This window comes from Myxocyprinus asiaticus, chromosome 32 (assembly GCF_019703515.2).
Source record: "Myxocyprinus asiaticus isolate MX2 ecotype Aquarium Trade chromosome 32, UBuf_Myxa_2, whole genome shotgun sequence".
Taxonomy (NCBI): domain Eukaryota; kingdom Metazoa; phylum Chordata; class Actinopteri; order Cypriniformes; family Catostomidae; genus Myxocyprinus; species Myxocyprinus asiaticus.
In genome coordinates, this window is record NC_059375.1 from 38,319,338 (window position 1) to 38,334,337 (window position 15,000).

General features: G+C 34.9%; 1 protein-coding gene across 1 annotated transcript in view; it reads left to right on the forward strand.

The window, feature by feature from the left end:
- Positions 1-15,000, forward strand: part of LOC127423077 (cadherin-18-like) — a 341,580-nt gene that overhangs the window by 83,457 nt on the left and 243,123 nt on the right. The window lies entirely within an intron of this gene.

Below are 15,000 nucleotides of genomic sequence, written 5' to 3' on the forward strand. Positions count from 1 at the left end.
ACATAATAAGTGACTAAACAGGAGATTTTTTGAGTATCTTTCAAAGTTTAACCTTCTGTTTCCAGGTAACTGGCAAATCAAGAGACTAGTTCTTCTTCAAAAGCGCATATTTACTAGTGACTCTTAGAAGTTGTGTAGCTAACTAACAGTGTAGGAATTATACTTTTATGTTGCTTTAATTGCTCTTTTTTCTCCTCTTTGGAGCTTTGAGATATAAATTACCATTCACTTGCATACGGAAAACAGAAGATTGGACAATCTGCCAAGATCTCATTGTGTGCTTTTAGGAAGAAAGAAAATAATGCATGACTGGAAAGATATGAAGGTGAGTAAATTATTACAAAATGTCAATTTTTGGGTGCACTTTGCACCCAAAAATGGTGCATAGTTGCTTTGCATTTGTTGCATCTGCTGCTTTTTAATGTAGTCCTTGTCTCTCTTTCATGCTCTCTGTTTTCAGTCTCTCTCATCTATCTTTCTCTATTTTTTCTGACTAGAGTGTGAGCTCATATTATTATTCTTTTATATACATGTTTATTCATATGGTGGAGGAAACTGAGTTCAGGGCATGGAAGGTTTCCCAGAGAGTTTCCCTCTAGCTTATAGCAAAAGCATAAGATTTAAATAATCACTTTATGGGGGTTTTATTTACAGATAGATGTAAAAAAAAAAGAATAAGAGGATGGAGTCCATACCTTGATTTGTTTGAATTGTCAGTCAAATTGATCTGGCAATTTCAATCAGCTTTTGACATTTTGTGTGCAATATGCATCAGACTGTCAGTGAACGGACTGTGTGCATTTTGTGGCCTTGTCATTTGAAGTTGAGACTAATTAATTGAAATACTGACTGACTGATTTTCATTCAAGCAGTCTTCGAGAAGTAATTTCTGCGATATCTCATGTTTGAAGCGCACTTTTCTTGACCAAAATGTAATGTCTGTCCGAGCCAAATGTATATTGAATTACTGACAGAAACTGCTCAGAGGATCTGTATGTGTAAAAAGAAAGGTTCTCTGCTCTGAAGCGGGTGATATATTGCACTGGATGACAGATGTCTTTGTGTACTGTGATCTTTTGATATCCGCTGTCCTGCTCACAGCCATGCCCCATCGTGTCATTGTCAGCCTAAAATATTAACATGGCAACAATCCCTCTTCTCCAAGTAATAAAAGGGTGACACGGAGAGGAGAGTGAAAGAGAGAGTGAGATATTTGACAATAATTCTTAGTCTTCCGACACAATAATATCATAAATTAATACACAGTTGAGTATATTATTAGAAATTCAATTATACTATGAGGTTCACAAGTCCACTTGAGAAAATTCTTCTATTTTACATTAATTGAAAATTTATATGAATTTCAACATTTATTAGTATTTGTTTTACATTTAAAAAAAATATTTAAACTTTGTTTATATCCTGGTTTAAAATGTATTTTTAATTCCAGATTTTCAGTGTGGACTTCGTATAATAATATTATTTTATAATATTAGATTTTTTTTTTTTTTTTAAATCAAAAAGTCATAATTTTACTATGACCATTTTCCAGAATTAAGGCCAAAAGCATACTGCTTTTTTTTTTTTTTTTTTTTACTTATTTATTATTATTATTATTATTATTTGTATTTGTATTTGTATTTGTATTTTTTTTTTTTTTTTTTTGGCTAAAATGGCTTTATATGTAAATGCCATCATCGCATGTGAAATAAGACGTGAACTCTTTTGATCTCAACTCATTTGACGCCTTTATATATAAATTCATAAATAATTTACAACACTTCTTTTACTTCTATGTAATGGATAAGTGTGACATTTCTGTGCCAATTGTATCACCAAACAGAACTGCAAAGATACTAATTTGGTGTATGTTGCTAAGGTAACAACATAATTTATTTAAAAGTATACACAATATTGGGTAAATCAGTGTGTAATTTCTGTGCCACTAACATCACCAAATGGAATTGCATAAATAATCACTGTTTTGGCCCAATCATTGGCCCATAATTATATATACACTGGTGGCCAAACGTTTGGAATAATGTACAGATTTTTACTGTTTTGGAAGGAAATCGGTATTTTAATTCACCAAAGTGGCATTCAACTGATCAAAGAGTATAGTCAGGACATTACTGATGTAAAAAACAGCACCATCACTATTTGAAAAAAAAGTCATTTTTGATCAAATCTAGACAGGCCCCATTTCCAGCAGCCATCACTCCAACACCTTATCCTTGAGTAATCATGCTAAATTGCTAGTTTTGTCCTAGAAAATCACTTGCCATTATATCAAACACAGTTGAAAGCTATTTGGTTCGTTAAATGAAGTTTGTTTTTGAGTTGCCACAGTATGCAATAGACTGGCATGTCTTGAGGTCAATATTAGATCAAAAATGGCAAAAAAGAAACAACTTTCTCTAGAAACTTGTCAGTCAATCATTGTTTTGAGGAATGAAGGCTATATAAAATTGCCAAAAAACGGAAGATTTCATACAGAGGTGTACACTACAGTCTTCAAAGACAAAGGACAACTGGCTCTAACAAGAACAGAAAGAGATGTGGAAGGCCAGATGTACAACTAAACAAGAGGATAAGTACATCAGAGTCATGTCCTCAGCTGACAGCTTCATTGAATTCTACCTGTTCAATGTCTACCTGTTTCATTTACAACAGTAAAGAGACGACTCAGGGGTGCAGGCCTTATGGAAAGAATTGCAAAAAAAAAAGCCACTTTTGAAACAGAAAATCAAAAAGAAAAGGTTTGAGTGGGCAAAGAAACACAGACATTGGACAACAGATAATTGGAGAAGAGTGTTATGGATCTTAACCCCAGCTTAAGCTGTTGTGGGATCAGCTAGACTGTAAGGTGTGTGAGAAGTGCCCGACAAGACAGCCACATCTATGGCAAGTGCTACAGGAAGCGTGGGGTGAAATGTCACCTGAGTATCTGGACAAACTGACAGCTAGAATGCCAAGGATCTGCAAAGCTGTCATTGCTGCACATGGAGAATTTTTTGATGAGAACTCTTTGAAGTAGTTTAAGTAAGTTCTGAATATTTTTTTTTCAAATTGTAATAGTAATTTTCCACGTTATTAATGTCCTGACTATACATTGTGATCAGTTGAATGCCACTTTGGGGAAAAAAGTACCAATTTCTTTCCATAAAATCAAAATATGAACATTATTCCAAACTTTTGGCCACCAGTGTATATACATAATTTATAATATATATATATATATACAGGGTTGGGAGGGTTACTTTTGAAATGTATTCCACTACAGATTACAGATTACATGCTATAAAATGTAATTTGTAACGTATTCCGTTAGATTACTCAAGGTCAGTAACGTATTCTAAATACTTTGGATTACTTCTTCAGCACTGGTAGATTTTCTCACTTGTTTTGACTATAAAAGCTCTGCCAGTACAGTAAGACAAAATACACATGTTAAAATACATTCTCTGAAAAACCTAAATATCTTATGCAGTGTTGTTTCTAAAACAAGATTAATTAAATTGATCTTGATTTAAGGATTTTTTTATATATTTTTACAGAAAAACAACACAAAAATTATAAAGAATATGATTTTTGCCCTAATATCAAAGGTCTTACTAGAAAAAAAAATTATGATCCAACATGAATTTTTTTGATAAACAAATATGATCGTGCCTGATAACATGTGCATGTAAAATGGATAGAAATAGCATTTTAGCTTAGCGTAAAGCTGACGATTTACACAAGGTTTATGTCTATTTCTCTGTCTGCTCGTATGAATGTAACACATCATAAGAAAGTGTTTTACCGCTGTTCAAATGCACTTTGGATTGCATCATTTATATATTTATAATGTATTCACTTCATTTACTCACCTCAATCTTATTCCAAGTCTGCATGCTTTTCTCTCTTTCATGGATCACTAAAGGAGGTGTTAGGCAGTATGTTAAGAAAAACAGTCAAACGGGTTTGGACAGCCTGGTCTTATGGATTTTACGTGATCGAGGCAATCGTTTTGCAAAACTAAACCATGTGCTTCATTACACGTTTCGCTGCAGTTTCTCAGTGATATGTCCAACGAGGGACACCAAAAGCGAGCAAAAATATGTCGGAATCAGACGTGATTTTTAAGGTGAATGCTACTGGAGGTTTTAATGAGTAAAACATACCTACCTAACCTGAAACTTTAACCTAAGCCTAAAAACTTGTGTCCTAAAAGCAAATGAAAGGTAAACAAAACAGACATCCTTACCCTAAACCTACACCTAAACCTAACCGATAGTGTCCTAAAAGCAAATGTGAAAAATCATTATGTGTCACTTCTATGACACTTTCTGCTAAAGTGTAAAGTGTGTAATGTGTAAAGTGTGTAGGTCGGTCTGTAATACAAGCGTTAATATTAGTCGTTTTTAAAATGATGCGTTAGAGTAAAATTGTTTCGATATCTCAACATAGCAATGTGTGAGTAATAGAGCGAAAAAATACATGCTTTTAAAGTCATAATCAGCCATTGTACACGTGCTTTGTGTGAAAGTGAATAAAACGCACAGTTGTTGTAGAGCCTCTAGTGTTAATTTCACTAGCAAATTGTTGCGAAGCATAGAACGTGGCACGTAAAACTCAGTTTGCAAAAAAAAAAAAAAATTCATTCTATGAGACTAGGTTGTGTCTGGAACAATATGAGGGTGAGTAAATTTTAGCAGAAATGTCATATTTAGGGAAAACTATCCTTTTAAGTCACTACTAAGTCCACTTCCACTGTTGCCCCCAAAAAAAAAAAAAAAAAATAAAAAAAATACGTGCATGACACCTCTACACACATTCTCTCCCTCTCTCATTCGGTTTGTCATGTTCACCCTTCACCAACACACGACCCACTCAGTCCGGAGAGTGTTGACAGGCACTGGCAGTCTGATGGCTTCATCCACGGGAGGTTTTCAGTCCCTCTCTCTCTCTCTCTCTCTCTGCCTCTTTCACCTTTCTCTCTATCACTACACATCCAGCATTCAATTAGCAGACACTTTGCAGTCGTTCTCAACTCTGCTGGTGAAGCCAAGGTCACTGCGACATTTCATGCATGTTGAATTTGACTTATAGAGTTACTAATCACCTCATCTGATTCCTGATGGTAATACAGTATTACTATTTAAACGAAAGTAAGAGAGGGAGACAGTGAGAAAAATGGGTGGGATTTCCCTTTTGCTAATGCAAAGTTTTCTCACCCAAACTTAAAAGGATAGTTCACCCAAACATGACAGTTCTGTAATTTATTCACCCTCATTTTATTCCAAACCTATATGTCTTTCTGTTTTCTATTTTAAACAAAAGGTGCTGTTAGAAAAATAGGCTTTTTACTCACATAATGGTGTAGTTTCAACATCTACCAGCAGAGGATAACTGCCAAAACCAATCTGGTCTCATAGAATCGCATTACTATAACTAAGTTTTTGCTAAATGCTTTTTTACGTGCCTCGTACATATTGTGGCAGTTTTCTGGTGAAATGAACACCAGAGACACTACAACAACAATGAATTTTATTCCCTTTCACACAAATCACAAAGTTCATAATCACTTAATAGTGTGTTATGACAATAAAACACTTTAAAATAGTGCATGACTTCTTAGGTGATACATTTTAATGTTTACATAACATAATCAGCTTCAATTACAAGTTCATTTAAGTATGATTAAGTCACACAGTAGCTCAACTGATAGAGCTTTGCACTTGTGATTCAAAGGACCAGGGTACGAGCCCTAAGGAGCAGATGAGTCGAAATTGTCAAAGAAGCACCACAAAATGACATAGCTGCTTCAGCAATTGCATTTTTTTGTACACATTTGATTTTTATGACACTATTGAATTAGGCAAGTTCTGTTTTGTTTTTTTTTTTTTTTTTACTTAATAGAGCATTAACCTTAAAAACCTCATCTGTTTGGGAGAACATTTAACTCACTTTTAGCGCCACTAAGTGGACATTTCATCTCGGTACTGACACAATACATCTAAGCAACCACTTAATGTAATTTTGTAAAAATGTTGTCAGTCGCGTAATATTCATGAGATCAGTGTGGCCAAAACTAACCAGCCAAACCATGATCCGTTATTGTGTATGTTGATTTTATTTGTGCAAAACTTGAGACTCTAAACCTTTATTTTTTATAACCATCATGAAACAATTTTTCATTTATACAACAGTTCAACCCACTGTTAATGGCACAGGGCTTTTTGATGGGTGTCATTTATTGCAAACTAATTGTTTACAATTAGTGGTCGACCGATATATTGCAGACATTCTGACTTTTGAAATTATCGGCATCGGCCGATACATTTTCCCCTTTGGCCGATTTTATCTTGAGGGTGCCGAGAATCACCTGTTTGCATGTGAAGCAACTGTGATATGTAAATGACCAGTCACTGTTTGTTTTGTTGTTACGTGCCATCGTGTTACTACAATAATAGACCGGTGTGCAACACAGTCTCATTTAAACGGTTCACATATCAGAGCCGTGGCAGACGCATTTGAGCTCATAATGTTAAAGTGCTCGCCTTTTTCATTATCCCTCTCTCCTCAACAGTTCCCTGTAACTTGTCTAATTATAAATAGGCAAATATCAATCAAACTAATATAAATCTACCTCTGAAGCATGTATCCTAACAGTCTCTCCTCAACAGTTCCCTGTCACTTTTCTAATGATAAAAGGCAAATATAAATAAAGCTTCTATCATATACCATGCACCATATTTTGTTTAAATAGATGTATTTCACGAACTTCATGAAAATCCAGCGTTTTCTTCTATCATATACCATACACCATATTTTGTTTAAATAGATGTATTTCACGAACTTCATGAAAATCCAGCGTTTTCTTCCCACTCATCTAATGTCTTCCTCTGAAGCGCGTATTCTATCAGCCAGAATCAAAACTTCAGGATCAGAAGTTTCTCTGATTCACAAAACATGACAATAATCCAAGCAGGTAATCCAAGCCGTTTAAACTGTCAGGAGGTTGCTGCTTGAGCTGGATACGCATGAGTGCATGAGTGCAACCAAAGTCTTTCTAGCAAGTCAGTCCCATGTCGGCCATGTTTGGAATGCTCTTGGGAGGCTATTTCCAGTCATGAAAGTGCAGCTCCTATCTACTTGACTGGAGAAAGACCAAAATCTCCAAAACAGTTGATCAAGGTTACGATCAAAGAAAATATTTCAAATCAGCAGTAAAATTGTACTTTGACAGGTGGTGTTCTGTTGCTGGTTTGGTTCTCTTTGTTCTGTCCAATTGTAATTGTGTAGTCATGTGAGACACAGTCTTGATTGGCAGTTCCATGTGCTCGGCAGTAGGCACATGGATTAACATATTAATTAAGAGCACAGGCTTTGGTTCTTATTGTCACCACTAATAATAGACTGATAAATCAGCAAGGCTGGTTATTCAGATGATATTTTGCCTTTTTGAGATTATCAGCATCGGTCGATAACTGTGCCTGATTGGTTGATTAACAGAAGTGGTTGTTCTGCCATGTGTTAGTTCCAAAATCAGGGCTGTAGGCTTACTTAAAAAAATGTATTAGCACAAATCAAAATGTATTAGAATACATTAGAGTGCAGTCGGAATGATTACTATTTTTATTATGTATTACTAGAATTTACGTACTTCTGCCTCTACTACTACAATTTTAATACGTCATATTTTAAATGATTTTATATATATATATATATATATATATATATATATATATATATGTGTGTGTGTGTGTGTGTGTGTGTGTGTGTGTGTATATATATATATATATATATATATATATATATATATATATATATATATATATATATATATTACTATAAATATTTCTCTCAAGACAAATCATGGTGCTGCAACACCCTTATAATTTCCTTAAAGAGATCGATCACCCAAAAATTAAAATTCTCTCATAATTTACTCAACCTCAAGCCATCCCAGATGTGTATGATTTTCTTCTGCAGCACACAAATGTATATTTTTAGAACAATGCAAGTGAATGGGTACCAAAATTGTGAAGCTCCAAAAGTAATCCTTAAGAATCCAGTGGTTATATCCATGTCTTCAGAAGGTTTGGGTGAGAAACAGATCAATATTTAAGTAAATTTCTACCATAAATTCTCCTCCTTTCCCAGTAGGTGGCGATATGCATGAAGAATGTGAATCGCCAAAAACAAAAGAAGAATGTGGTAGTGAAAGTGAAAATAGAGTTTTAAATTTATGACTTAAATATTGATCTGTTTCTCACCCACACCTATCATATCACTTCTGAAGATCTACTGCCTTTATATGCTTTTTGGACCTTCAAAGTTCTGGCCACCATTCATTGGATTGTATGGACCAACAGACCTGAGATATTCTAAAAATCTTTGTTTGTGTTCAGCAGAATAAAGTCATACACATTTGAGATGGCATTAGGGTGAGTAAATCATGAGAGAATTTTCATTTTTGGTAATCAAACCCTTTTTAATCAGGCTCATTGTTGAACGAACATGGTTCAAACAAAGGATGTGCTGATTTGCGAAATAATTACTACTATTTCGGGAAACAGTCCTGACTAGCTAGCTAGTTAGTTTCTCCAATGATGCATCAGACCATGGTGGTTAAGCAGTGAGTTACGTGGTTGTACGCAGGGTTTGGAGGGTTACTTTTGAAATGTATTCCACTACAGATTACAGAATGCATGCTGTAAAATGTCATTTGTAATGTATTTCGTTAGATTACTCAAGGTCAGTAACATATTCTAAATACTTTGGATTACTTCTTCAGCACTGGTAGATTTTTTCACTTGTTTTGACTATAAAAACTCTGCCAGTACAGTAAGACAAAATAAACATGTTAAAAATGCATTATCTGAAAAACCTAAATATCTTATGCAGTGTTGTTTCTAAAACAAGATTAATCAAATTGATCTTGTGATCTGATTTTTAGATATTTTACAGGAAAACAATAAAATATATATATATATATATATTATCAAGAATATGATTTTTGCCCTAATATAAAAGGTCTTACTAAAAAAAGAAATTATGATCTAATGTGAATTTTCTTGATAAAAGATATGATTGTGTCTGGTAACATGTGCATGTAAAATGTCTAGAAATAGCATTTTAGCTTAGAGTAAACCTGACAATTTACACAAGGTTTATTTCTATTTCTTCTGCTCCAAACTTACTTCAAACTCACTTCTCTGTCTGCTCGTATGAATGTAACACATCATAAGAAAGTATTTCACCACTGTTCAAATGCACTTTGGATCTCATCATTTATATGTATAATTGTTATCCATCTGAAAGGACTAAATATTAAATGAAACAAATGACAGTACAATTCAAAGTAATCTCTTCAGTAATCAAAATACTTTTTGAATGTAACTGTATTTTAATTACCAATTATTTAAATTGTAACTGTAGTGGAATACAGTTACTTATATTTTATATTTTCAATACGTAATCCCGTTACATGTATTTCGTTACTCCCCAACCCTGGATGTACGGAAATGCACCCCTGTGAGATCTGACATTGTACTGTAAAAATTGTGTTCAGCTCTAATGTTTGCGCTGTTACTTGACTTGCATACTTCCTTTAGTGATTTGGGCACTGAAACAATGCAGACATGTGCCCATTATTACTATAATTCAGCAGTTATGCTTTGTCATTGTGCCGTAATTGGTTTGAAACAGAAGATGTTGGGTTCTCTCTCTCTCTCTCTCTCTCTCTCTCTCTCTCTCTCTCTCTCTCTCTCTCTCTCTCTCTCTCTCTCCCAGCTTTCCCACCACATTGTCATGATGGGCAGTGTTAGCCTTGAGAGGCTGCAGGGAAGCAAGCTAATGTAATGAATTTTAGACCTGACTGTCAGTTTGGGTGAAATTTACATCCGTCAATGTCAACTAGTGGCACGTCATGACTAGCCTCAAGGTTTGGCCGCATAAAAAACTGCAAACTTTAACGTCTTACTTAGGTGTTGCGAGACATTTTGGAGGGGAGTGGAGAAATGACTTAAAGGAAAGTGACAAGGTAACACTACCTCTGAAACCCTGGCAACATGCTTAGAAAAGATCAGGGCATCATGTTTCAGTTACTATAGATTGTGCAGTTCAAGTGCAGATAGTGCTTGTGTTGTAATAAGTTTGTATATAGTCTAGATCAGGGGTCTACAACAGTTTTTATTCCAATGACCCCTTGTTGGATAGATGGAGCAGGGACTGTTATATCTTGTATAAAATTATGAAATATTTAGTTGAACAAGATAGCTTCTCAACTTTAGCTTTGGTTTTAGTTAACTTTATATGGTATGGTTGCTTAACACATTTACATTTTTCTTTTGTCTAGAGCAGATACTGTATATATTTGTAAAATGGATAGTTCTGACTCCAGCTCTGTTTAGAAGTCATTAAATGTCAATAAATGTACAAATGTAACTGCATATTTGGAACAGTAATATGTTATTAATATGTAATGTATGTTGCTTGGCATCTGTAAACACCCTTGACTTATGAATTATATTAATTGGTGGAGGAGTTGTTTATTCAGGTTTTCATTAATAACTATTGAACATTTTATCGTATTGTTGTTGTCACTGACTTATAAAAGCAATAAGCAATTTACCTGAACAAAAGTAGTTTAAAAGTATTAAAACTGATATTTTGTTATTATATTTAATACAAGATTCCCTGAAATTGTTTTACATATGCTGTTTAATGAAAAGATGCTTTAACCAAAAGCGTTTTTTGTTGACTATGCAATGTCACTTAATCACTTTTTAAAATGAGGGTACGTTTACACGACAACGATGTTCTAAAAATGGAAACGTTTTCGTTTTTGAAAAGTTTTGCGTACAGACGACAACGTTGTCAAAAACGATCCCCGTTCACACGGATCTGCGAAAATGACTTAAAACGCTGTATTATGCATGCCAGGCCAGTAGTTGGCAATGTCACTTTGTAAAGAAACACTACGCGCCTGCGCACATAAGCATTCTTCCACAGAGCGGTGAATACAAACAATGAAGATGACGAAAGCATCGAGCGATTTTGTCTGGACGGACGATGAGGTTGCTTTATTACTACAATTACTTTGCTGGAGAAGCGTCAATAAACTCAAAATCTTGAGCAGCACAAACACAGTCCTGTAGTCCGCCAGTGTAGTTTTGAATGACTCACACGTTGTTTTGAAGTACTCGCACGCATGCCTATAGACCGAACACGTAATATGCTTGTGCATGATGTCATCGTTTTCACAAATTCGCATTTTTGTATGTTTACACGGAGACGATAACAGCATCGGTTTCAAAAAATTGCACTTTGAAACCTGTTTTCAAAAGTTTGCATTTTCATGCCCCAAAACGCCGTTGTCGTGTAAACGAACAGCCAAAACGCATAAAAAGTTTTCCGTTTTTAGTTGAAAACGTTGTTGCGTAAACGGCCCCTGAAATTAAAATTGACCCTATTAACTTGATTTTTTAATTCACATTCCTGATCTTTTTGTGCTTCGTTCATTTGTGCATGCTATTCCAAACGACAACAACAAATAAATGGTCTTGTGAAGTACACTAGATTAATAAACCATTTGTATGGCATATTGCAGACTTAAAATTGATTTTGAATGGCATTTCATATTGACTTTAAATGCAAGGCTTACAGCTTGTTTGAGGGCAGTCTGATTGAGATATAAGGATTTAGTAAAATAAATTCCCTCGTGAGAGGCAAGCTGGGATAATATTGGGAAACAAGAAGGTATAAAAGGAGGCGGGAAAGTTTTCTGTGACTTTTTAGCACATCTCAGAGTGACATCTGTGACTGTAATGAGCTCATGAGGCCATGAAAGTGAGAGAGAGAAAAAATAAATAAATCTTCAAAAGCCTCACCTGGCTTTCATCATGAGAGAAGCTGTGGCAATTAAGCAACCCAATCAATTAAAGAAAATTGCTTCTCATTAAGAGAGTTCCCTCTGATGTCTTTTGATGTTCTCCTTTCCTTATCCTTATTTACACAAAACATAAATTAAATTAAAAAAAAAAAAAGAAAAAAAAAAGAAAAACTGAGGAGGTTTCAGTAACTTGTTTGGAAATTATGCTGTTGGTAAATTTATATATATACATATATATAAAGCCACCAGAACACTGGTAAAGGTGTTTACATGCAGAGTGAAATCAGGGTAATGGGAAAAAAGTTAACCTGGGTCGATCGCTTTTTGCTTAAACAGTTTATGACTTAACCCCGATATAGGAAATCTATTTAAGTCATTAACTGAGCATAACCACAAACATTGTCGTCTTATTTAGTATTATCATATTGATGACTTTTATGGTGTTTCCTGGAATTTCTTTGGAGCTTGGCAGCCATATGAACTGTTGTTGTATGGGAAAGAGCAGTGTAGAGTCATTTCACAGAATAAAAAAAATAAAATAACAGCATGCATGCTTGGAACAACATGAGGGTGTCATCAAATGTGACAGAATTTCCATTTTTATGTGAACTATTCTTTATTCTTAGGTGAACTTTTCCTTAAAAGACTGTCTGGATTTTTCATTGTGAAGTGTAAAGTCTGTCTCAGTGGTTAGTTTGGTCCCGTCTCCAAATGTCTTCATCCATCCTTCTATTCCCCTCATCTTGCCTGTCATTCTGCAACTTCGTGCTACTTTCTTTTTCCATTCCACCTTGAACTTGTTCCATGGCCCACACAGCAACGGGAAGCAGATTAATGCCCGCTCTTCTAAATCTCAGTCACATCGTAGCAGCTTTTCTGCCTTCTTCTACTCGCTAACATAAATCACACACTTCCCATCTGTCAGACCTGACTAATGTCCATTGCCAGCATCCAGACCAGATCCTCTACCCGACTCCAGTATGGAGGTAAAGAGAGAAGCCGTTAGTTGGCACCTACAGGACAATTTAAGGTGATGTGTGTAATTTAAATGTTAAAATACTTTCTCCTAGCCCAGCTTGACCCTTATGCGGTGTCCAGGTCTGTGGGACCCATTTGTTAAAATATTCAGGGTTTTTTGTGTGTGTGTGTGTGTGTGTGTGTGTATAGATTTAATTAGACATATTTTTACAGATATAAGTCTTTTATACAAGTATATTTTTACATGTCATAAAATGAATGAACATGCTGTAATTTAAAGTTGGGCAAAATAGTGTTTTCCAGTGGACTTTTCTTGAGTGGAGTTGGTTCAGATGACAGTGAGTGAGCATTTCCGGCCTTGTGAAGAGATACGGCAGATTGCCCGTATCTCTCCCACACCTGGCTCACCACTAACGGGTGAAGTCTCCATTCTCCAGACAGTAAATCCGCTCTTTTGTCCTGCCCGGGACATGCGGCATATAGTTGTGGCCAAAAATATTGGCATACTTGGTAAATATGAGCAAAGAAGTCTGTGAAAAATATGTCTTTATTGTTTATCCTTTTGATCTTTCATTCAAAATATTCACAAAAATCTATCCTCTAATGGATATCAAACAATTACAAACACAACACAAGTTTTATCAAAAACAAATACTATTGTCAAATATATGTGTGGCACAAGTAATGGCACGATTTTATTCAAAACTTCATGGCTGAACAATTTAATGTTCCTAGTCACCCAGGTGTACTAAAAAATTTAAAATATGAATGGGAATATACTTCAGATATATTTTACTCATAAGAATTTGTAGGGGTGCTAATAATTGTAGCAAACGTGTTTTGGAGAAAACATTTATGTAATTTAGCAATACAGCCATAATACATTTCCCTAAAAAGTGTAAACACTGCGGCTCTGTGGTACTTTCAAAACATTGCTCTGTTTGTTTGAGCATCCCGACCACCCCAACAAAGTAGCATTAGCTTAACTAATTCCGTGAGTATGGGAGTGGGACTATCTGTTTGTTCGACCAATGGAAGCTGAGTAGAGTGTTCAGAAAACCTGTTTGAAAAGTCATTATTTTTGCAATTCCATTTGGTGACACAAGTAATGCAGAAATTACACACTTGCTAATTGTTGGTAATTGTAACAAAACATTTCCTACACACTGTTAAAGGAATGTTCCAGGTTCAATACAAATGAAGCTGAATCGAGAGCTTTTGTGGCATAATGCTGATTACCATAAAAAAAAAAAAAAAATATATATATATATATATATTTTATTTTTATTTTTTTTGGGGGGGGGGGGGGGGGGTTTGACTCATCACAAAAACATAAAAATTGTGGTTATGGAAAGGCTCTTATAATGGAAGTGAATGGGGCTTCTGGGGTGAATGAAATCTTGATTAATTGTGATATGACCCCTTTAAAGGAGTTATTTTCAAGACTTAGGACATGTTGTGCATCAGATCACTCCAGGCTTCTAATTACACATGAGTGCTATGAGTTCCTCCTTTAAACTGTTGCTTTTGTATGTTAATATCCTTGAGCAGACATGTGGGCGACATGCACAGAAATACATTCCAGGAACACAAGCTTACGTCATGCATGGAAGCAAAATCAATGAAAAGAAGGGTATTTTTGCCCACTCAAATGTGTCATATGTCTCAATTCTGAGACATACTCACTATATTTGGAATTTTTAAGGAAATCTGCAATGCTAGAGTTTTCTTAGTTGGACTCGTTATGGAGTAAAGAATACAAGCATTGTTATCATGTTTATCAATTTGCCTCATAACTCCAATGAAGATGCAAATATGCCAGTTGCATGTAAATTCTAAACGGATTCCATTTTTATTTTTTTTATTTTTTTGACTGAACTTAACATATTAATGAGTTATTCTGTCAGATATCTGTGCCATGACTATAATGAGATGCAAATTGAGCTTGTCAAATTATCAACTGTATCAGGTTATAATTTTAAAAAGAATAATTGAAAAACGGGTGACACATACATTTCCAACACATTAATGGGCTTTTAAATACGTGAGGTGCATTTAAAGGGACAGTTCACCCAAATATATTATTTTATTTATTTCATTAAACAGAATGTCCGAGCTTCTGTTTTCCATACGGAAAA